This window comes from Thunnus maccoyii, chromosome 24 (genome assembly GCF_910596095.1).
Source record: "Thunnus maccoyii chromosome 24, fThuMac1.1, whole genome shotgun sequence".
In the NCBI taxonomy this organism is placed as follows: Eukaryota; Metazoa; Chordata; class Actinopteri; order Scombriformes; family Scombridae; genus Thunnus; species Thunnus maccoyii.
In genome coordinates, this window is record NC_056556.1 from 18,934,654 (window position 1) to 18,959,558 (window position 24,905).

Sequence of the window (24,905 nt, forward strand, 5' to 3'; positions counted from 1 at the left end):
CCAGTATACACTGAATATGCTGTCAGTTCATCCCTTACATGTCAATGCTTTCATTTAAACTTTAAAGTGAGGCCAAATTTATACATAAACAGTGTTTAGTGTTTTATAGGTACACTCCCTGAATTTGTCTGAAGTACCCACTAACATCTCTGCCCAAAGCCCCATATTTAAAGTTTGTACAGTCAATTCTAAAGTGGGGAATTGGGGATTTTGAAGGTGCTTTAACAAAATCAGGCAGTGCATCTTGGATATAGAAACAGCAATTCCCACATGACACTTTCTACACAAAATGGGCATTATTGAAAAAAATAAATTGTGCTGCCTGAAAAACTCTTCTCAGATTTCCTAGGAATTAATGGAACATGGTACCCATATCTCTTAATAGAACCGTGAATTAAACTATAGCAGTTATGCCTCTTGTTACGAGCTTATGTGCATTATTTTGAAGTGGCATTGTGGGAGGTACTTATCCATAGTTAGTGCATTACCTGCAGTAAATGGTGGTCAGCACTCCCCCAGTGTGGAGAAGCAGGCAGAAATAACAGCATGGAAGCCAAGCAGTGTACTGCTGTGGACGGAGGCTAGCAGCAAAACGTATTTTAGCAACCTAAAAATGGCCCACCTAAAGAAAATCTATATCAGTTTAAGTGCATGCTATATTAAAAATATTTTCACTGCTTTACCTAGCCATCAGACAGCCCGTTTGGCCGTACACTACTATTTAGTAAGGATTTTAATCATTTTTGACCAGAATCAGAGGATACCAGATTCGGACAGGAGGCAGAAATGGCTATTTGCAACATTAAATGACCACACGAGACAAGAAGCTGTCAACTGGTACCATGTATTATTTTTGAAAATAAACAAAATAAATAAAATAACTTTAAGTTCAGTAAATAGTTTAATTCCACAAACTCAGTTTCTCAGTTTCAATTTAGCAACAAATTATTTCCAGTATTATAACCAAGTAGTTTTAGAAGTGGAGGTAGATGTTGTGGTGATGTTTATCTTACCAACCTTTAAAACGCGGTGGAATGGTGAAAGCTTGCTGTATTATCAACTGCCATAGCCATTCTCACAACCAACGTTGGAAACAGATCACTAATGGAGTGTGACTTTTCAGCTTTCCAGCTTGTACCCAATACCCCACAGTTCTGTGTTTGCAGAGAAGTCTTATCAAGTCATGTCCCATAGTGCTTGCCACTGACATGACCCATTGTCGTTGCCCTGCCATTTGTCACAGTCCGGGTCCTAGGCTCCGACATAAGCATATTTATTTACAAAATAACAATAAAGAATGGGGAAAAAAAACATGGAAGTCAGTAATCAGTCATGTGAGCATGTACGGATGTGTGGAAATGTCTGCAGCAAACAAAACAAAACAACAGCTACACTTGCAAGGGGAGACAGAGAAAGAAGGGACTCCATGGGAAGATGGTGAGCTTTTATATCAGAAACCACACCTGGCCCAGGTGTGGCTCATAAAGTTAATGATGATCCTCCGCCCTGACCTTGATCCTGCAAAACAAAGAAGAACCAGCTAAATAAAGGATACCGGGACACCTAGTGGAGCGGAGGAGTCATCACAGTTAAAAGAAATAAGTAGACTGACTCAAGAGCTTGTTCCCTTTGTAAAGTCTCAGCCTGCTTAGACCAGCATATTATGAGCATTATATTATGCATACACTTGCCATATAGTACTTCTTTCACACTCAACTTTTCCACAGGCTAAGTCAGACTCACTTAATGATATTGGTGATATTTGCTGTCCTCAAAACCAAGCAGTTGTTGAGTGCATGACCCGTGCAATCACTGTTTCACAGTCAGTTTCCTGGAGTCAGAGAAAGCAGTGTGTGAGAGTATATTAAAGAAGGCAGAGTGTGTGGGGGGATGGAGGGGAGGGTTAATCAGCCACAGCCAGCGAGGCTCAGGGCAGACCATCAGTGGCATTCAGTTGCCCTGCACATCCCGTGTGAGTGGCATGCAGCAGCCCTGGCCCACTTCTCCCCACTGAGAGACCATTTATGGGCCTCGCGACAGGAAGAGGACATGCATAAAACAAGCCTGTGCCCCTGGGGTTAGTGTGTGGACGGGAAGCATGGGTGCAGAAAATTCACTGACACAGAAAGCCTCTTAAGAAACCAGGGAGGGCAAGCAGAGAGGAGAAGCACTGCTGGACACATGGAGAGGATTATGTGTACAGTGTTGGTTCTCAAAGTGGGGTCCAGGGACATGCAGGGGTCGCTGAAGAGGTTCTAGGGGGTCCTCAGCAAATTGAGAAATGTATTTCTAACATATCTTTATTTTAAAAGAAAACTCTTTCTAGTTGGAAAATCTATAAAGTATGACTAAACAAATCACTTACTATGAGCCTCCACTTGTTCACATACACACCAAAGACACCCCTGTAATGAGTGCAACACTGTTTATTTGGGTCATGTACTGCAGGTTGGAATGCAAGTCTCTTTGGCATTTCACATTTGGATATGTATTATCCAAACAGAAGCTAACATGTATACACTTGAGCTTCTATATTTGGGCTGTAACAATTTAGTCCAAAATATACTGAACTCAAGTGCTTCAATGCAATACGAACCAGATTATTTCCAATTTATCAAATTGATGCAATTGGCCCTCCTACCTCAAATCAAGGCATGGACCTTACAAATACCCCACTCAGACCAAGATACTAACACATGTCAAAACTGCTTTGGCTGTCTATCCGAATGGGTCAATTCATGTCAGCTGCCCCTGCATCTAACCATGTTACCAGACAAGAACATAAATATTGGACAATTCTGCAAAACCCCAGGTTACATCCAACGCTTTTGTCTACAATATCTGTGCATGGCAACCACATGATTGTTATGGTTAGGGTATGGTTAGGCAAATAAAATACTTGGTTAAGGTTAGGGTAAGATCATAGTTAAAATGAATAGAAAAGCAAATGCTAATTGCAGTTCTGTGACAGGACAAGAATTCCAGCATAAAAAGTAGGGATGTGCAGAGAGCCCAGTATTTGTATTTGTATCTGTATTTGTTAAGGCAGCAAAATTATTTGTATTTGTATTTGTATTTGAATAAAAGTGGAAAGAGGCTTAAAAATCCTATTTTTGTTTTTATTACGCTTTTAATTTTAGAAAATTAAAATGTTACAATAAGTGTTCATAAATAAACTACCTTATGAAGGAGGTCCCCGCATTGGGTCTTGAACTGGAGTCTCCCAGATCATAGATGGCTGCGCTGACTACAGCTAAAACTTTACTCATCGCCTCATTGCAGACAGACCTCTAACCAACAAATATTTTTTAAAATATTAATTTTTAAAAAAAAATATTTGTATGAAACAAATATTTGTAAAAAAAAAAACCCAATATTTGTGCTTTGCTGAATAATGTATTTGTATTTGGGCACACCCCTAATAAAAAGTCACATGTTCTACATTCCCATCCACCACCCCAACCTACACAGCTTTCTTTCCTTGCAACATAAAGGACACACTACTTTCTGTTTTAGTACTGAATGTTTGGACTGGGCATACAAACATAATCCCATACTCAGCTTCTCCATCTCAACCTTTCTCCCAACCAGAGTTGGACGCAGGCCAGCCAGAGGATAAAATTCAGTTTATGATACTAAGATCTAATGTCATTTAACCAACTCCTTGAACAGAAAGAATAAAAAAAAAGATAAACAGAGACGGAGAGAAAAAGAGAAATAAATAAAAGTCACATGTGGGCAAGCAATTGAAAATCACCAGCCGGTTAAGTGTGGTCACAATGTATGCAAGGACATCAGAATGAACAAAATATAAGATGATAAAATCATCATCAAACATTTTGATTACACTTTGATTGCTTTTAATTTAATGTCTGAATTTCAGTGTCCAAAAAGACGGTAATAGTAATAATAATAATAATAACAATTAAATACATGTAAATCTTACATTGAAGCTCAAATTGAACAACATTTACTTGGAGGGACAGCAGTCTGTACTAGTATTTCAATAAAAAAACAACCAACTTAATACAATATAACTAATTTAAAATAATCACTCTTTTTCAAATTGATACAGTTTGTTTCAACATGAGGAATAGCAATGTCTCAGTGGTTTTTCACCACACCTATTCTGTATAATCTAACGTGCATTTCAGATTTTGTGTAGTCTATTACCTCAGATTTTATTCAATTGCAATGTTCTTTCAAATGTTCAATGGGAAACTTAGAGGTTTTCAGAATCATGAAAAGTTTGCACAGCTATATTTCCATAGCAACTGAGCAAACTCAATCTGCTGATGAGCACTGGGTGATTTAAAAAGCTTACAAGTGAGTAAGTTTTTTGTCACTGTTTTTTAAATTGTTTTTATGTTTAAATTACTTCTGCAATGCTTCTTTAATTCCATTTTTGGACACTTGGACTTGGAGCAGCAGAGTAAACTTAAAACACAAGATTGACATATTGTCACATTATAAATTTGATATAGTGCACTTGTTAGCAATCAGTTGCCTATTTACACAGAGCGACATTATCAGTCATTTGGACTGATGATGAATGAATAAAAGTCAAATATTCACTCTCCTTTTAGATCTAGTTTGGTCTCCATCAACTCCTGAGAAAATTATCAGGCTCTTTAGCTGATCAATGCTCCATGTTCACCAGCTAGTCGCTAATTTTGTCATCAAAGTTGTCTGTCTGCTACAGTGCATTAATCACCCTGAGTGACATTTTTCACATTACACTTTATAATTTGATCCACTTTAAATAAGAAAATATTGACTGATGCAAGTTTAGGTACGTTTAAGCACTGTCATCATACCATCTTGCCATTTCCAATCCTTCTATACTTCTATTCATTTTCTATTGAGGTTTTCCTGTCTATTGTTTGTTGACAGCTTCCTTAACCTCCATCTTTCTGTTGACATCACAGCCCCTGCAGGATCATGTAACAGCCACATGGACTACAGATGAATGGTATCACTGGGGAAAAAACAGTTTGTAACAGGGGCTGATGACTAATGCCATAGCATGCCTTATGGTTATATGACATATAGCTGTAGATTTGTCATTAGCCACCAAAGGAATCATGAGGGCCGAGTCGACTGGCTGTTGGATCCATTGGACATTTTCTTGGAATGGCTTGATGAGTTTTGGGGTGCGATCAATACACTCACTGCCTGCTATCCATCTGTAATGCCCCCCTTGCTTCATCCCTCACGTTCAGAGGTCTACATGTTTCCCACTAACCATGCAGCATCTCCAGATGAGAGCTCTCCATTTTAATAGATTCTAACTTCCCCTCCAATAAGGCAACAGAGGAGGAGGAGGGATATATAGAGAGAGCTTTCTTCATTAGGCAGCCGGGGAATCTTAATCAAAAAGCTATTTGCCCCCTGCAATTGATTTGTGTCTCAGCGTTCAGATATTAGTGTGAAAATTCCCTCTGAACTGGGTGTCCTCCTTTGCATTACAGGTGATGAGAGAAAATGGAGAGCCTAAATTCGTAAAGAGAGCAATATGAAGACTCAGAGAGAAGTTCCATCTCATATACAGTTTGCTATTTCTCTAGAAATTACCCTAAAAGCATCAACAAATGAAGCAATATTGCAGAATAAACTTTCTTTTTCTATCATACATTAGCATGAATCCAATAAGTTTTCACATTCACTCTCTTCTTCTCTGACTTGTTCTGTTCATTAGCTCTGTATCCTGCCAAACTCTTACCTAAACCACTTCCAAGGTCCTTTTATGTCAATCTTATGTTTGACTGTTAACAATATTGTAAGCGCATGGCATGAGAAGCAGTTATAGTCAATCATCCTATATGAAGAGATGTGCTTTACATTAGGAAATACACAGTACCATTAAAAATAAACAGCTCAGGGCCATCATCTGGATAAGAATGAGAAAATCAACCTTTTTTATTGCAGTTAATTACTTGCATGAAAATCAGCTTTGAGGCGTGTTTGGCTCTCCTGCCTTGTTTGCATTACACCACTGTGGATCCCCTATCACACATAAATATACAGTGTATTATATTACATCTTTAGAAAACCTAAATCCACTCTTTGGATGCCAATGTCTGTGCAAGATCTAGCTCTGAAACAACAAATGATGCCTACTTGAGCAATGAGCAAAAGGTATATGATCAAGTATTGACATTCAGACACTATAATGTATTTATTTACTTTTATTTACTGGCCATGTACAATATTAAACCTAAAAGCCATTTGATAGCTAACTTTCATCTGCAGTCCATTGGCAAGTAAAATATACACACAGGGACAGAATAGCACTAAACAAACTACAAAAAGGACACATAATACAAAGTTAAACACAGTTACACACATCACACATACACACCATGTCAGCAACAAGTGTATGTTGACAAATTAAAATCAATTAATTAAATGCAGAGTCAGTGGTTACAGTGTTTTAAATTTGGCTTTAAAACTACTCATAGCAGTGTAACTCTTTATGTTGTCTGGTATGGTGTTTGAGTTGTGGCTTTCAATGAGAATGCAGACTCCCCAAACGCAGTGCGGTGAAAGGGTACACTATAATCTCTTATAGAGGATATTCTCGATAATGCAATAGCATTTTGTATAAATCCTTTTTTAGAGTTGGATTGAAATAATCAATTAATTTGAGTTCAATTTGACTCAGTTTTATAAGTTATCAGAAACTTTGAGGTTCCAATTTCATTCTTGACCTTGAAAACAGACAATCTCGCCACAAGGTCCATTAGTAGCTGTTTGAGTGAGCTTTTGATTATATCCCACAATCTTCCTCAGCAAATGGAGTTGTCCCATTGTCATGGACTTGTAGATGTTCACATTTCTATTCTTCTGAGCACTTTTTTAGGTCTTTTTGTTCATGTTAGTGTGGAAAGTTCAGATTGACCTTGGAAACCATTTCTCAACAAAGTCCAATCAGTAGGTGGTCTTGAACTTTCCATCGTCAGGGTAAATTATTTATGTAAGGTCAGTGAGTGAATTCAGTTTGCTGGAAATTTTTCATACATTTTTAATTTAAAGTTGAATCTGCTTATGGGAGAGTTTGGCAGAATTTTATTAGTTACAATATTGTACAGCTGCAGTAAAATTGTGCTGTCAGTGGTAAAGCTATACATGTCATCATGTTTTCAACTCTCTACTGCTGTATTTACTTCAGAATAAGATCTCACTTACCCAACCTGGTATCAAAACCTATATTACCCACAATGCAACTCAATCACTGACAGTTCACTCTTGATTCTTGAGATAGGTTAGTGTTGTTCTAGTAGCGGCTAATGTAGCCTTGAGCTGTTAGCCTCCAGCAGGGATGAGGAGCGGACTACAGAGGTCTGGTAACCTCACTTCTTTCTAACTCCATACCTCCAGATTTTTTTTCTGACACTGACTCAAGTGACATCACTTGAGGCAATTTATCAGACTTTGTACAATTTCTTTGTGATTTCCTTCCTTGCTCCCTTCATAATTACTAGAGGGTTTTGTCACTTCAATGTGAATATGTTGTTTTGGAGCATTTGCTGAAACAAATGATTGTAACGTTTTTCTAAGGAGGACAGTCTCACTAACAGAAATAAAGATAAAGGATGAATAAAAGAGGATAAAGGTTGATATGGTGTAGTAAACTTTCCCTTTAAGAAGAATCATGGATTTAGACAGCCTTCAACACTCACAGACTCCAAGGAACACACTCACTCTGCAAGTGTGGGGAGGTCTGTTATTGGGATTCAGCTGTAATGTAATAGTCAGCTTTTCTATAAAGGTTTCATGCTCCCCAGAGTATGAACCCTTTGGATTAAAATGATGCCATGGCCTTACTTCTAATGCCACCCTCCTGACAAATGTTGTGTTGTAAAAAAGAGAAGAAGAGAGAGAGAATGTGTGAAGGAAATAAGTGAACACATTATATCAGTGGTGAGGTTACACAGACACTTTGAAAAACAAAATGCTTTTGTGTACACCTGCATCCAGATTCAAAGCAAAAAAACTGTGCGTGAAACTCAGCGCTCAAAGTTCCTACTCTGTGTTTTACACTGAAGTCACAAGTTTGAATTTTGACCCTGTTTTTACAGCTGAATCCGATTAGTCAATGATCACGAAGTAGAGTCAAGCTGTCCAATCAGAGGGCCGATGGTCCCGTTGTGTTCATCCCCCCTGCAGGTCCTGAAAGATCTAGTTGATTTTTTAGATGGACAACAGCACGGGCTCTCCTGTGACCCAGATGGGTTGAACTGCACTTGAGGATGCTGCAGATAATAATGATAATAAACACTTCATGTGTTGTGTATGTAGCTTGCAGTTACTTCACTGTTATTTTAAGGCAATGCAGTTTTCCAAATGCATATTCTCAAGTTCAGGCTGCTTTATGTAACCAGAATTGAACAGATTTTGTTTTCACATATTATTATTAGTTGTTTGTTTTTACATTTTTAAAAACATTTTTACCTTTATATAACTAAGGAGTGCATGTGCAGTGTGACTGCATGTTGCTCTTGAAATATAAATCAAGTCAATGGCCATGTTTGATTGATCTATCATTTAAGACAGTAGAGAGGGAGGTTAAATTAGGTATTGAACCAGCCTCAGGCTAATATCATCCATCGTTTAACTGGGCTCTGACAAGCCAGACACAAGATTATATAAATGACTATATCATCTGTTTGGAGCTGGTCCCTCAACAGCAACGGGCTATTGACATGGACTTAAGCTGTATTACACCAAAATGAGCTGACCTTTAATCGATAATAACTATATGCTTATATTACAAGATGAAGTTAATGTAAAACAGATGTAAGGATGAATGAATGAAGCACAGCGCACTTAACTGAAGTTGGTAGAAGGAGTGAAGGCTTCATGCTTCATTTAGCTTTGTTAAAGATCATTCAGGTGTGATTATTAAGATGACACACTCATGCATGTACCAGCACTTCAGTCCAAAATCTTTCTTCTTGTAATGAGCTCATCTGATTTAACTCCCTTTCAACAGAATGCTTGGTAAGCGTTTGACTGGTTCACACTTAAAACCACACATTAAAACTTGAGTATACTTGTGAGTTCGATCCACACTCACACACATGTTACGTGACGGTGATGATGCAATCTGCACTGTACAATGAGCAGCAATCATGTTTGTGTGTAGCTGAACCCCAAATGTGGAAAAGCACTGCTATTCACAGGAGTCAAATAAAGAATCAATACACTACTCCATGATCCATATGTGATTATGACACATTCATAATATGCTGAACTGTACACCAGTGTTTGTCAAAATGAGTGATGTCTAGTACAACGATTTGACCGACAGTATGTGGTCATATGATGTAAAATGAAATATTTAAGGTATAAGATTTGACTTAGGTCCCCTCTGCATAACAGGCCCTCCAGAACAGGTAAAAGTTTTAACCCTTTGGACTTGAGGTTTTGGTTCATTGTCATCGAATTTATGACTTTTTCTCCAGTAGAAGTAACCCAGTCGATTTTTTATTTTAACAGCTACATGCCTGCCTGTGTGTGTTGAAAAGCAAACAGTGTGTAACTCGATGGAGAAGATTCACTGTGTTAAACAAATAAATAAATAAAACAGACTGTTTTCTTTCCCAAAAATGTGACATCACAACTTGATATCAATCACAATGATGTCACTAAATGCATTGAGCCTTGCTGGCTGATACAGATCAATTACAATCAGAGTGACTTAATCAATAAAAATGTTTGTTTGGCATCATCTTTACATTTTCTGACATTACTAAGAGTCAGAATGTCCCATCAACATGGTTATTATATACATAGAACCCTGACAATCTTCTCTATCCATTTTTATATGGATATTTGTGCTGGATTGAAAATGTCAGAACATAAAGACAAAAAATTGCAATATTTATATGTTTAGTTTTATGTTTTTGGGGTTGTTTTTTCTTTCATAAAAAGTCTCAGAGCATGTGATAACTATATATAGTCTGCCATAAGCCTATAAATGAAGGAAATTAAAAATGAGAATGAAGACTGAGCAAAAACACCCTGGGGTTAAAAGGGTTAATAGTGAAGATAACCACACAAATGTTCAATTAATGTAATTACCACGCTGTGTACCCAGGGCCTTTTGGGTCCCTAAGAATCCAGGCCCCAGAGGCACATGCCTACTTTGCCCACTTTGCCTGGTGGGTAATCTAGCTGAACACAGTATTAGCTTTGGACAATTCTGAAAAACACAGAAATCTTTACGAAATTCTGTCTGTAACACTTGGACATTGGCAGCTGGAGGATGGTTGAGATTAGGCAACTAAATTACATGGTAAATGTTAGGGAAAGAGCATGGTTACAGTTAACCATTTACTGTATTTCTATCATCTAGACAGATATTTTAGTTTTGTTTGTTTTTTTCACAAAACCTAGTTTGAGTTTGAGTGACCAGTATCATTTTAGTAACCACCTTCATTTCTGAGATCTGGGGACACAGTGTACACATCTTAATACTACAAAGCAATAGAGCAAGCAATAGCAATGGCCAGAGAACATCTTTAAATCCATCTAGGGATGTCAATGATTAACTAATTAACAATTAATTTCCATTAATAATTTAATTGATTAAAAATATATTAACCAACAATGCTGAATATGAGGACGCACTGTGTAGCTCTCAGAAAATGTTCTGTAGATTTGCTGTACTACCTCATTACACTAATTACAGGTGTTTGCTGACAAACACACTGTAAATCAAACGTGCCTCCCTGTTTCCAAGGAAGAAAAAAAGTCACATTTTGCCTCGCTCTGCTCACTGTGGCAGTCGTGTTGATGAACACTGCAGCATAAAGAAGTTGTCAGGCAGCTGTCCAGTTTAGCTAGCTATCTGAGACTCATGCTAATGCTAAACTAGCATCTTGTACACAAGCAGCAAACAGTGGCTCGGTTAAGTGCTCAGTTAATTTCCTGGACTATTGAAGTTGGAGCGACAGTATTCCAGGATATCTGTTACAGCTGAGCAGCTATTGCCTGCAGCTGGACTAACGTAAAGAAATGCGTATTATTTTATATAAAACCAATCAGACTTTTTCTTCCGTACATTTTTTGCAAGCTTTCTTCTGCATACTTTCAGCGACAGAAACCATTCAAATATCAAAATGTTGTGGAAATGCTTAACATGTTGAAACATGGGACTGATAGTGCCACCATGTGGTCAGTTATTATGTGTTTTACATTTTGGCTAAGAACTCATGAACCGTAAGGCCTATCAAAAAATATTTGCATAGTGTGTTCCTTGGATGATGCCAATTAGACTGATATAGCCAATTTCCACCTGAAAAAAAACCCCAAAAATGCCATTTTGGATTGAACACATTTTTTTGCTTCTGTTGGCACATATTTCAAGTAATCTTCACCAGACTTGGTACATACTATATTTAGATGACCCTGAACAAAACTTATGAGTTCATTTTTGGGTATCACTTAATGTTTATCTGTGCTTGGTTACCAAACTTTTGAAGGCGTGGCCTGATGCACTTAACGGGCAATAACTGAACAGCCAAATTTGGGAATGTTACATGTTCCATCACACTGCAGAAGTGTGTAATATTTGATACAATTCTACCCATAGGGGGTGCCAAAGTAACATTATAATATATTTCTGCAATTCTGTTGTCTTTGATCAAAGAAACCTGTTACACAAGTTCTCCATGAGAATCTATTGTACAAATTGGGATGCTGAACAAGTCTGTAGTATTGTCAGCAATGCTTTGATTTATTTCAGCTCTCAGCATTCACACGCACTTTCCACAGGAAATGCATCTCTAGTTATTTTATAATGTTACATGTTATTTACTGTTGAAGGCTGCAGCACATATGATGAAGGAAACATGGTCACACTATGTTCTAATTGTTAGATGTATCCAACACTTCTAGTGTAATCTAATTTATGTTCTCCATTGAAGCGGGAAGTTGTGCAACTGTTTGCTGTGTTTCATACTTTGGATTATGTCTGTCCAGTGATTGAATAGCAACAGACGGAGTTCCGCAAATTTAAATGAAGTCATTATTTTGTGTTATAATTTATAATTATATGTAAGTAACTTGGTGTTTACTCAATCTGTTCTTAAATGTACCAGATTTTTGTCAGTGGTTAATATGGTTTTATTGTGGAAAAACCCAACTGACTTAAAGCAAACACACCCCAAATATTAGTTGTAGTTATCTGTATGTGCACACACAACTACAGTAAGTCAAATATTGAAGCAAGAAATATTTGTACAATATGTAAATGTTCTTATTTATACTTCCATATCAGTGGTTTTATAGTGAGTATTGCAATCTTCTCTAATCAAAGCAACACGTTCCAGTTCTCAGCAATACAGTCACTGAGTAATGTTATTGCAACTGCTAGTAATAATGACCAAAACCATAAGACAATAAGACCAAGTTATTAAAAATCAGATTTTTCTTTAAGACTGACAGCTGGTTAACAACAATTCAGACAGATGGTGGATTGATTGCTGTTCCGCTGTCTACAAACACATCGTCCTTATAATTGATGTTATAAGGGAGTGGGGTGCCATTAGAGAGATGGCAGGAAATGAGAAAGACAGAGATGCAACAAAGCTCCATAGTCGGGCTCAAACCGGAGATGTCACGGTTCATGATCACCGTCTCCTTCCCCCAAAGCCACAGTGGGCCTCACAGTATACCTTTAAATTAGCTATTGTGGTTTCAAAATTCTGTGTGGCCTCACCTAGGACATGTACAGGAACAAATTTGTGCAGACTTAGGAGCAAGCAGACAAGCTGTACCAGTTTAACAACCAAGAGGCATGCTCAGTTCTGTTTACTGGCTCCTTTCAAATGTAAACTGTACAGTTTTTGTAGCTTTGTAGAAAAGCTTAAGAGCCAAATTTAAACTCCTCCAAAATGATTTGGGCCCCAGTACAATCTGAAATGTAAAGATTACATAGATATTCTCATAGACTTACTGTAAAAATATAATTTTAGGCTACTGTACTGTAAATTCTTTAAAAATGGTTTTAATTTACAATCCAGCAATCAATCACTTCCAAATAGAGAGAGGTTTGTAAATGACATTGGATATCATTCTACAGTTTCTGGTGCTGAAATGAAGTATGACATTCCTCCATCATTTGGTAAGTTCGAGACCACTTTATTTAAAATAATACATTATTTAATTCAAACGATTTCAGTTTCAGGATTATTTAACCTAACAAGATTGGCAATAAGCCAATGGAATGGCCTTCCATTGAGAAACAAGGGAAAAAAACATTGACACTTTTTCTTTAGTGTCCCGTTTTAATTATCCTGTCTTTCTTAGAATCAAACAAATGAACGCTTGATTCTAAGACAGACTAACAAGATATTATGACATGATGAGGTCAAATTAATCAATCACAGATTGTGTCTGTAACACCTTTAAGTCTTGACATTGCCATATTAAGTCAGAAGGTGGCCCTGAGGCAATAATAGCTGTGGGCCCCTATACTCACATGTTGAAACATATATAATCAACGTTTCTGTGGTTTGCAGAAACGTTCAATGGCAACGTTTTCTTCTGGCGACTGGGTGGTAGAAACAACATCATATATAATATATATCATATAATACAAATACAATAAAAATAACATAAATCTTTAGACTTCATAGTGGTCAGGTTTTGTTATGTGATTTATGTGAATCATGTGTTATTAATGATAATTTGAGATCATTCTTTTTTATTTTTAGAATAACATGAAATAACCAAAAACAATCTGTACCCTCTGAATAATACATTTCCAAGATGTCTCCTGGAAAGAGTTATGATATTATAGGGAAAATAGACTGATTCATTCCAGTTATTTGCGAGAGTAACCTTTGTTCAGTCAGTACACAACCTGCCAGATGAACACGCAAAAATGTGACATTTGTTTACAGGCAATTCAACATATATACATACATAGTTTCTAAAAATAATTGAATAATGAATGATATTTACTTGGGATGAAATTTAATTTTCTTTTAAGGAATTTTCTCTATTTTCTCTAACTAGTGCCAGATTATAGACGTGTCAATGGTCAGGACCAGGCTGTTCCAGCTTGACAGGTTTGACGCACTGCAAGGTTTGTAAAAAATATATTTTTAAATAGGCATATTTTAGTATAGTGTACAGTAATTTTATAACTACATGATTATAAGAAAATACAGATAAGTAAAAAACAAAATGATGACAGAACAAAAATACAATAATATGACAATACAGCATACACTGCATTTTTTTTCTTTTTTTTCTGATGTGATGACAGATTCATCTCTGGTTGGTTATTTCTGTACTCTCATCCTGTACAGTAAAGCTGAAGTTAATGATTAGTCTTTTTTTTTCTTTTTGTTGGCATAACAATTGCAGTTAATATAAGGTGCAAGACTAAAATCTTTGTTTTACAGTCTACATTTGTTCTGTCTAATTATTGGCTTGTCAGTCATCTGTGAAACACTTTGAATTGCACCAACCTGTATGAATGGTGCTAAACAAATAAAGTTTGATTGATATAGAGCAGTTTTTGATTAGAGTGTTAGAGCTGAAGTATGAGCAACTGCGAGCATCGGTGTGAAGGTTTTTCCATTGCAAAGCATAACATAGCATGGCAAGTTAAAAAGCAGCGTTGACCTTAATGACCTGTTGGTGGTGTGATCCTAGTTTGCAGAAAACACAGCAAGAGTGTGTCATCTGCAGCTCTTCATCAAACAGCTTAGTGTGGTAGTTACTGTTTATTGCAAACAAACTATTCTTTCTTACAATATTTAAAACAAACCAAATTCTGTATGTCTTTATGTTCTTGTGTAGACCTAGAATTTCACCAAACAAACAAACAAACAAAGCTCCATTGACACGGTAATGAACTCATTGCGTTTCCTATAGCTGCTTCCCAATAAAAGCCTCCTGCTGGTTCACCAATGGAAAACCTTTAATGTGAAGCAGCAGCAGAAAATGAGGGTTTTCATCAGCAGAAACTGCACACAGGTCTGACACAAATGTAAAGCAACTGGTAAACAATAAAAGAAGTCTAATATCTGGAAGTAAAGACAGGGATGCAGTGAAACTTAACTCCAAACCACACAGGTTCAGTCAGAATCTACAAAAATACGAGGAGCTGAACACAGAGCTTTCTCTCAAGCTTCCTCCAAAGTATCAATACTACCTATTCTAAGCCTTATAAGTATGAATGCCAGTGTCAAAAGGATCGATGCAAAAAAAAAATCCATCTTATGTTAGATCACATTTTACTTAGTGCTGCATTATTTGCTTCTCTGCTGCAACCTTGTTAATTCAAAGAAATCCTGCAATAAACATGATTTATTATTAATTATTATAAATATTATAATTACAATAATAATGAATGAATGAAATTATATGATAATAACAATAATGCAGATTATTCAGTGGTAATTAAAGTAGTTTGATTAATGATGCATTCACTACACAAATGATACATTTTTCTCCCCTACATGATATTTAATTAGATGCTTTTAATAATGGAAGGTACTGATACATGTGATTCTGGCCCTGGTATCACTTGGTATCAGTCTGAAACCAAATTTTGCGATACCGTCCACCCCTAGTCTCCAGCACAGACACACATGTTGAGCTGTTTAAGATGCAGCTGAGGAAGGAGGCTGTTACGAGTTGGCTGCGGTCCACTCTGCTACTGAGCAGGACCACAACAGCGCTGCTCGGCATGGCTATCCCCTGCTGTGAGGACGGAGTGGAAATCCAAGTGTTCACAGCTTGGCGCAGCTCGGCGCAACTAAAGCCCGAGGAAACTCATCATAAAGCTGTTTTAGCTAATGTGTTATTTAAGTTGCCTATTTACACATGCAGCAGACACAGAGCAACATAGGCGTTCATTTAAAGTTATGTTTTTGTCCGACTAATCATTTTAAATGGTACACTAGTTGTTTTTTACACTGCACACAATCACAATAGGTTTATATTGGCATATGATGTTAATACAGTTTATTTTTCACCATTTTTCTGTTCAAAATCAGCTTATTTTTATATTCTATTTTTGAATTCTGTGCCCCTATCTAATCATGACGTATAGGCAAGACTCTAAGATCTATTTCATAAATCAGCTGCTGTTTATATCAGCTTAACAATTTCAGTGAAAAGTTGAATCTTTGAAAAATGCGTATGAATTTGGCATGTTCCCCTTTTTCTTTAATGACGGTATGTACGCAAGGTGTCATGGACTCCACAAGTTTGTGCAGAACCTGATGAGCCATGTTATCCCAGCATGACTCGACAATGTTCCAAAGAGCTTCTTATGATGTCACAGAATGCTTGGCTTTCTTCAGTCTTCAAGTTCAGTGGGGTTGAGGTTAGGTGACTGTGGAGGAAAGTCTTTGACAGCCGGGTCTCTTTGGTCTTCTTTAGTCTCCAAGTAGTTCTTTGAGGTGTGTTTGGGGTCATTATCCTGCTGCAGTATGAATCCTTCTCTACAAAGATGCAAACCAGAGGGTATAGCATGTCTTTGAAGAATGGAGTGCTACTTCTCCTTGGTTGGAGTGTAATCAATTCACTGCAGGTGTCCAACTCCAGGGTAGGGAAAGCATCCTCCGACTTGAATATTCCCACCACCATGTTTCACTGTAGGTTTGATACACTGCGGATTCATTTTCTCTCCTGTTTGTCTCCTTACATACATCCTTCTGTTACTGCCATAAATCTCAAACTTGGATTCATCAGTAAATAGGACTTTTTTCCAGCCATGTACTGTGAAATGCTGGTATTTCTTAGGCCACCCCGAGCGTTTGGCCTTGTTTCTTCTCCTGAGAAGTGGTTTAGAAACTGCTGCTTGTCCTCTGAGACACTACAACACAGCCTTACTCTTGTGACTGTATTTTTCGCTGATTCTTTATTTAGCAAACTCTGTATCTGTGATGAACTTGCTTTTCTATCTCTCAGGGAACAAAGCTTGATGTATTGATCTTCTGATGGTGTGGTCACTTTTGGTCTGCCTGATTGTACTTTGGATACAGCTGATTCAGTTTCTGCAAAGTGTTTCAGAGCTCCATGCACTGCCCCCTTAGAAACCTTTAGTCTAGCCATGATGTGATGCTGAGATAGACTCAGTTTGCTCAGAATAACAATTTGACTTCTGACACTTTCACTTAGTTCTGATGCCATGTTTCCCACCATCACAATGCAACTGAGTAAACAATGATCTGCTGAAAGGCACAGCCATATTTATAACAGGTGAACACTTACTTGAACAGGCCTCTGATGAATCGATCAAACCCACCTGAGTGTCATCTGAACGCATGCTTCAATGGAAGGAATACAACTCAAGGACCTTTTGTACAAAGAAGTTAAGTTGGTCAATTTGAATATCAGTGTATACTCAGTTACACAGAGCTGCTGGTAGCATTAGCAAGTCAGATAAGATAAGGCAGAGAGGCGACGTTGTGTAGCTCAGATAACCGTGATTATGCAAAAAATCCAAAGATTTATTCCTTTTCTGTGGAAGTAAACACGTCACATGTGTGTTGTTGGATGGAGGTAGAATTTGAGTGTGCAGTTCCCCTTTAAAATCTAATACTCACTCTGCTTTAAGCTTTGGTTTGGTCTCCATCAACTCCTGAGAAATACTAAATGCTCCACTATGTTCACCAGCTAGTCTCTAACTTTCTCTGTCTGCTGTTTGGTGCTGGGAAGGTAGTGTAAAGTGGGTTTATCAGAGCTTTCTCACTGAAAACAGCTGCTACTGCTGCTGCTGGTATATCTGGGAACCTGGCCTATGAGAGTAGAGTTTGTGTGCTGTAAAACCAAAACAATGAACTAAAAGAGGCTAAAAACCTCTGCGGAGCTAAGGGGAACTGCAGAGTTGGTGATAATTCTCTCTGGGTTTATCACTACAAGTGACATCTTTCACATTACACATAGTCATTTGATCCATTGTTAATATAAATATATTGATTAGTGCAGGTTTAATGAATACATTTTTGGACAATTAGCTACTCATATGGCATTTATTGTTGTATGTTTTACAAACTGTTCCAATGGCACTGCAGTCAGGAAGGAGTGTGACTTACTCTGTATCTGCCATTCGATAAAAGGCCAACAGCCTTACACTGTATCTGAGGAATCATATCCATATGGTTGGACATGCACACCATATGGAGCGTGGAGCAGTATACTGTTCAGTGTCCGGCACAGTCATTGACCTCAGGCCTCAGTACATCAGAGAGAAGTGGCTTTCTGCAGCATATCCAGCCCCTGCTGTGAGCTCATCAGCAACCACGAGCACAGTTCAAGAGAGCAGCGCGTCCTGCTGGGGGTCACAATCAACGTGAATTTCTCAGAATCAGCATCAAAGCGATTCCACGCCTTTTCCGACTGAGATGAAGCCATTGTGAAAGAGGCTGACACGCCAGCCGGTAGCAGTGGTGGAGCGGCAGCTGGTCTCGGTGACCTCCTACTCCTCTTCACCACCCTCAACTCCCCATGCCGCCACCCTCTCCCCCCCCCCCCACAGTGACTGACAGGATTCAGCTGTGGGGCCAATTAGCAGTGCACGATTACCCCAGGATAAATATGACCCTGAAATTGATTTAACACTTTGCCAGTCGTGAAGATGACAATGAGGGGAAATTGACCTGAATTGTGGCTCTTGGATGATGTGGAAGGCTCCTGTTGGGAGCCACATGACCTCCATGCACATCACAGAGGGGGTTACGACAATCCATATTAGAGTCTCACAATGCTGTGAACAAATGATTCTTACACTCTGCTGACATATGTTCATCAGAACTACAACAATTCTCTCACATGATGGGTGGATAATCCATTAGGTAGATTTAGTGGGTCAGTGGCATGCCCTTCTTCTGCTCTCTTTTGTAATGTAATAAAAATGTAATGTCCTTTAAAACAACAGAATTATGTTTAGAGAGTTGGGAAAAAAGCCTCCTGTGTATAAATACATTGCGCATTGAATGATGAAGCACATATCCATTTCCATCAGGACCAAAGCAAATGTCAAGTGTTTGACAGACACAGCATACAGTATGGTGAACAGAAGTGTTATATAAAGGATAACTATTTTTGCATCTATTTGTTAAAGTAATGGCTTTTTGTGATTCAGACAGATGTGACATTTACATTAATTTTCCTTGTGACTTTATCGAGTTAAAAATGCTGTTGTAGACAGATTTAGGTTTGTTCTCAGGCTGCATCACTGATGGTTATAAAACTTATGCTGTTGAAGTCTTAATTAATGGCCATCATGAGGGATGCTCACTGCTCTCTTCACTGTTTTATAAAGTCCCCAATGCACCATTAATAACAATAAGAGGAAATTGTGTTGGGACTCTGGTTTAATTCCTGTTAGCTCACATCCTGTATGTAAAGAGTTCTGCAGGATTTTCATGTATTCATTCATGCAGTTGGCATGAAGGAAAGCTGAACTATAGGGAGAGAGTGCTGCTCCGATTATTATTGTGGTTTAACCTCATTTGTCTCAGTCACTCTGTGAGAGGAAAATAGTTTTTTTGGCTCTTTCATAGTTTTTGAGAAATGAAGATATAAATAATAAATGTATTGTACAGTGATGTCAGACGGCAGAACAAGACGCATATTTAATGTCTCTCTCTCTCTCTGCATGTTTGACCTGCTGCTGTGGTCTTTATGTCAGTCTGACAGTATTCAGTGCAGACTCGCAGACTTTTCTGTAAAAGCAGGTGTTTATTCAGACATGAGATCAAATGTTAAACTGGTATTATATTATCTATCTTAAAGGGGTGCATGTCTGAAAGGGGTAATATTGACTCAATTCTATCACCCCTGTGTTCAACAAGTTTTTATGATTCATGTAATCTACAATATTTGCACATGGCAACAGTGGTATGGTTAAGGTTAGGGAAGGTATGGTTAGGGTTAGCTGTTAGTGGGAGTTTGAAGGTTTCATTATACCCTGAGAGATGATTTTACAACTTTTTTTATCTTTTCTTAACAGCAGAAATACAGCATTAATGTTGAGAAGTAATCTACTAGGGATGTATGCTTGCATGTATTTAATTGGCAAATGTTGAGCCAAGTTCAACTTTCCCTACAGGAGTGCCAGTGCAGAGGACTCAGTTAGACTGAAGTCTGTTATGGAGAGATGAACCTGTTTTTTTTTATTTATTTGAAGCAGGTTATTTACTGTTGAAGGCCGCAGCACTTTTGATTAAGGAAAAGCGCGTCCCATTTGTTTGAATTGTTAGATATGACCCACACATCTAGTCTGATCTAATTTATGTTCTCTCATGATGGGAGAGATATGGGCCTTTTTTTCTTATCTTTATTCAACAGCATGGTCTTTCAATTTAAGAGCATGATTTATTGATTTCACATTCAGATTTTGTAATTCTTTCCCTTAAACCCTGCCCTTGCACTTAAATAGCTTCTGCTTGCTCTTAGATTTGCTCTGCTTCTGCTCAAACTGAACGCTTGCACTCAGATACACTTGCGCAGATTTCCTGCTCCAGCTTCTGCTTCTATGTGCTTGTGAAACGTCTGCTCGCAGATTTCTGCTTGGCTCTTAGATTGTTTGTGCAATAACCCTGTCAAAAGTCCCTAACCAATAGAACTCCATAATGCTGACCGATGAAATGTTCTCTGCCTCCTTGTGGGCGCATTCACTTTACTTCTTAAAGTGTCCCGTACGGGTGGTTACTTTTTAAACAAGTTTATCCACTCCGCCCTCCAGGGCTTCATTATATATATACTTCCCTTGCTTTCTTTACGACTTTTGGAATAAAAGGATAGTTATAGATAGCCGTATGGGACACCAGCCTCAAGTTGGTGTGCTAGAGGAGAAAATAACGTCAACCTTCATGACTCAGGAGTGAGAGTCTAGCGGATCACAGGACTTCAAGTAGGTTTTTTTATTTTAATGGTGCCATTACTTCATTCAAATTCAATTGATAAAGTCATACCTGTGGTACGAGAATACATCCTTGATACTATGATTGACTTTCAAGTGTTGTAAGTTAGGTGAACACTTCTGCTAGGCAACTAACAACAAAATGTATTTCATTGTTTAGGAATTGGTAACCAGCCAACACATCTAGACAGTAGAAAACAAAAGTATCTTCAATGAGCTATTATATTTTAAAAAATGTAATTGTAGTGGTCGTGTATTGTGTAGCGTATATACTGTTGTGACGGGGCGCCCGTGAACGCTCCGTCATGCCCTAACCGGCGTGCGTTTCTCTCTCTCTCTTGGCCGGAGAGAGAGCGCCGGTGCCGGGAGCGCACAGCGCGCAGCAGCGCTCCCACTGTTCCTGCGGAGCCATGCTCCAGTTAAAAACTGTTCCTTGCAGGCCCGCGGTCCTGCACTCCCACAAACTTTTCCCCGCTGTCCGAACTCTTTTCTTCACGCTAGTCGTTCGAGGGTGCACACTCGGCGCTGACGCAACACACACACATATACACTTACCTGCTGCTGCTGCTGCCTCTGGTTGCCTCCGCGCATGGGCCAAACTGAGGCACTTCCTGGACACACCATAAATAGCGCTTGGTGGCGCGCTTAGGAGGGTCATGTGACCGTGGACTATACCATCAACATCGTATGAACTGATATTTTATGATTTATTTTGGTTTGGGGGTATTGGGCCATCGCTGTATGAAGGGCGATTCGTGCCATTTTTCCTATATACAAAGTATATCATTGATTTTTGAATTTATGTTTGTTGTGTTGTCAAATTTGACTGTAGGAGTCTATAATTTGGTAATTGGTTTGTCCGGGGGAGGGGCTAAGAATATATAAAGTGGAGCTCTGCTCATTTAGGGTTGGTTGGGTTTTTGGTCGTGGCTAAGTAACAATGTGGGTGATGAGCTGCCAGTAGGAAACCTGTCGTGTAAATATTTTTTTTGTTGTTGTTGTTGTTGTTAGGGTTTTCCCACTTCTGCACTGTAAATATTTTTGCCACTCTTGTTTGGGGGAACTTGGTGTGAATAAAAATCACCACGCTGAAGTTTCTCGTCGTCTGAGCCGTCATTGAAAGCGAACCCGCGACAACTGTATATATCCTTCTCTTCATATGATGTTTACCGTTGCTGTGGCAAATCAGAAAGATTTTACATATTGTAAATATAGTAAACATATCCCCACTTGCAGGTACCAAAACAGCATATCTACATTAAATCTGATACATGTTTACTGGTTGCACTGTAGACATTAAACACTAGCTTTCCAGTTGAACAACAAGGGGTCTGTTACTGATTAAGCTGAGGAAATCCTTAAATTGTGTCACAGATATTAACTGCCGACCTGATGACTAGCAGGGCAGTCAAATCCAGAGAAATTATGAGTAGTTAAATGTGGATCTCAGTCTACAATAATCAGGCTGTAGCATTAACTGAGATTGGAGTCAATAAAATAAATTCCTAAACACTAAAATACAGAAGAAGCCAAGCATATTATCGATGGATGTATTCTCGTGCTGCAAATAACACCTAAACAATTTGAGCATAATTAAAATTTTAAAAAATGACTTGAGGTACTTTTGCAGCCAATGCTAGCCAGCGATCTGCTAGACTCCTGCTCCTGAGTCATGGAGGCGTTTTCTCCTCTAGCACACCGACGGGAGGCTGATTTCAGATTTCAGAGCAGAAATCTTGACAGCAGAAGTTTCACGAGTGCCCAGAAGCAGCCTGAGTGCGAAGAGAAGGTCTGACGCCGGAGCAGGAAATCTGTGCAGGCAACAATGTATCTGAGTGCAAGCATACAGTTTGAGCAGAAGCAGAACAAATCTGTGCACAAGCAGAAAGAAAGAATTACAAAATCTGAATGTGAAATCAATAAATCATTCTCTCAAATTGAAAGACCATGCTGTTGAGTAAAGATTGAAAAAAAGCCCCATATAGAGGGAGCTCTGCAAATTTATTATTTTGTGTTATTTAATTCCAGTAACTTGATGTTAACTGAATCTGCTCTTTAAATTCCTAATGTACTCTGATTTTGTGATGCCCATTGGTCATTAGAAAAACGTTTACTTGACTTTTGATTGTTAACATGGCTGACTACCAATTAAGGAAACTGGTTAAAATTTGGATCCCCACTACACATCCTTCCACCACCTTGACCTCCACACCCTTACTTTCATCTTTGCAACAAAAAGGACAAAACTGTGGGCCTGAGCGATAGAATGATAGGATCATAGTGATTTATAAAACTGCATTTAAGGACTGATTAGCTTGAGGAACATGGTCAGAAAGCTCATTGGTCAGATATAGTGACGACAGAATTTGTGAATGTAAGAGACTTTAACAGTGCGGAAAAGCAGAAGTGATTCGAGCCAAATTCACCAACATAGGCGAAACGTGAGAGAAATGATCTTCATTGAATGTTGCCATAGCTTCATTGTTGTTCATGGTTTCAACATGATAGCTTGCTGTATTTAGGAGTGTAATTCTATGTAAAAACAGATGACAAATTTACTTTGTTTCCATGACTGAATTCACTTATTGAGGGCATTCCATTGAAATAAATGATTTTAGTCTGTATTTTATTAATACTAGTGTGACTGAGCCTTTACAATGAAGACACCCTGTACAGAAATACAAAACTATGGTCAAGTGTGGAAAATGTCTACGTAAGTTATTGTATCCATATTGTATTGTATGTATATAGAGCTGGATACGGTGACACTGCTCAACCTCGCTGCTAATTTCCCCTAGTGGTCACTTGCAGTATTGCAACAAAAAAAAATCCCCTGCGACCTAGAAAGCATTTTTCCTATTGACCGCCATCATAAAAGAGACATCTGTAAAACTGTTGACAGGACACCTCCAACTTCAAATAAGATCAATCATTTCTCTTTGTGTTATGAATTCTTAAAACATGAAGGTTTTATATATGCAAAACCTTCCTAGAGCCTAGGAAAACTAAATTTGACTAAAAGAAAAAATAGTATAGCTGGTACACGAAGACACAAAAAGAGACATCACATAATAATAATTGAATAAGAAGTCCCTTGTATATAATTAATACTTTTTTATTTTCAGTACTTGGTACATTGGCAGAGTAAAGATGTATTGACTTCCTCAAGTGCTTTCATGGTCTGTTTTTATGTGAATCCATTTTTCCATTATAACAAGTTCTATAATTGTTGCAAGCTAATATTAGTGGAATGGGGATTCTACCTGGAACTACTTGAATCTGCATGCCTTTTAGTGACAGCTCTCATTTCGCTTATCTGGTGCGAGGCGTGCAGAGGCGAGGGGCCGGCGCTCTTGTCAAGCAACTCATAGCGGAGCAGTAATCACGGGTGTGTGTCACGGCACATTTGCAAATCTTCTATTAGCTCATGAGTGTAATGAAAATGAATAAAAGCAAATGAGATGATGAGTCAAAACAACTCCAGGGGGCAATGTTGAAATGCAAATTAAGACAAACTTAGCTTTGACTTATGCCTTCGCTGCCTTCTGCTTGAACAGATGTTGACAGACATGACGTGACTTCATCAAATGTATTGAACGAGAAAGTTTCTGTCCTCATTCACACGGCTGGAGGTCTTAAAGGTTTATTTGGAGAAAGATATTCTATATTAAGTCTCCTCTCCACTGGAAAGTTTCACCTAAAAGTTGAACCTAAAAGTTCTGCCATGTGAGCAAACTTGTGCAAAGTGAAACACATTAGGAATCTAATTACTATTGATCTCATGCCTGTCTGCATTCTCAGAGTAAATTCATTTGGCCAGCACCCCGTGCTCCGCCAGCTGTGGTCTAAAATCCTTTCAGCCCAGCGATTTACACAAAAGCCAGCGGCTAGTTGAGCTTGGGAGACAGCCTCAGAGCTGTACTCTACGCCTTCATATGTGCTATCCAATTACAGCATTGCTCGACTGAGGTACTTTTTTTTAATTATGATTCATTAGTCCAGCCTA

General features: G+C 38.3%; 1 long non-coding RNA gene across 1 annotated transcript; it reads right to left on the bottom strand.

Moving 5' to 3' along the window:
- Positions 1-893: 893 nt before the first annotated feature.
- LOC121892422 lies at positions 894-21,615 on the bottom strand. The gene is made up of 3 exons (XR_006094412.1): positions 21,455-21,615; positions 1,744-1,831; positions 894-1,518 (listed from the first exon to the last, which is right to left on the bottom strand). It is a non-coding gene; the product is annotated as an uncharacterized LOC121892422 (long non-coding RNA).
- Positions 21,616-24,905: the final 3,290 nt, after the last annotated feature.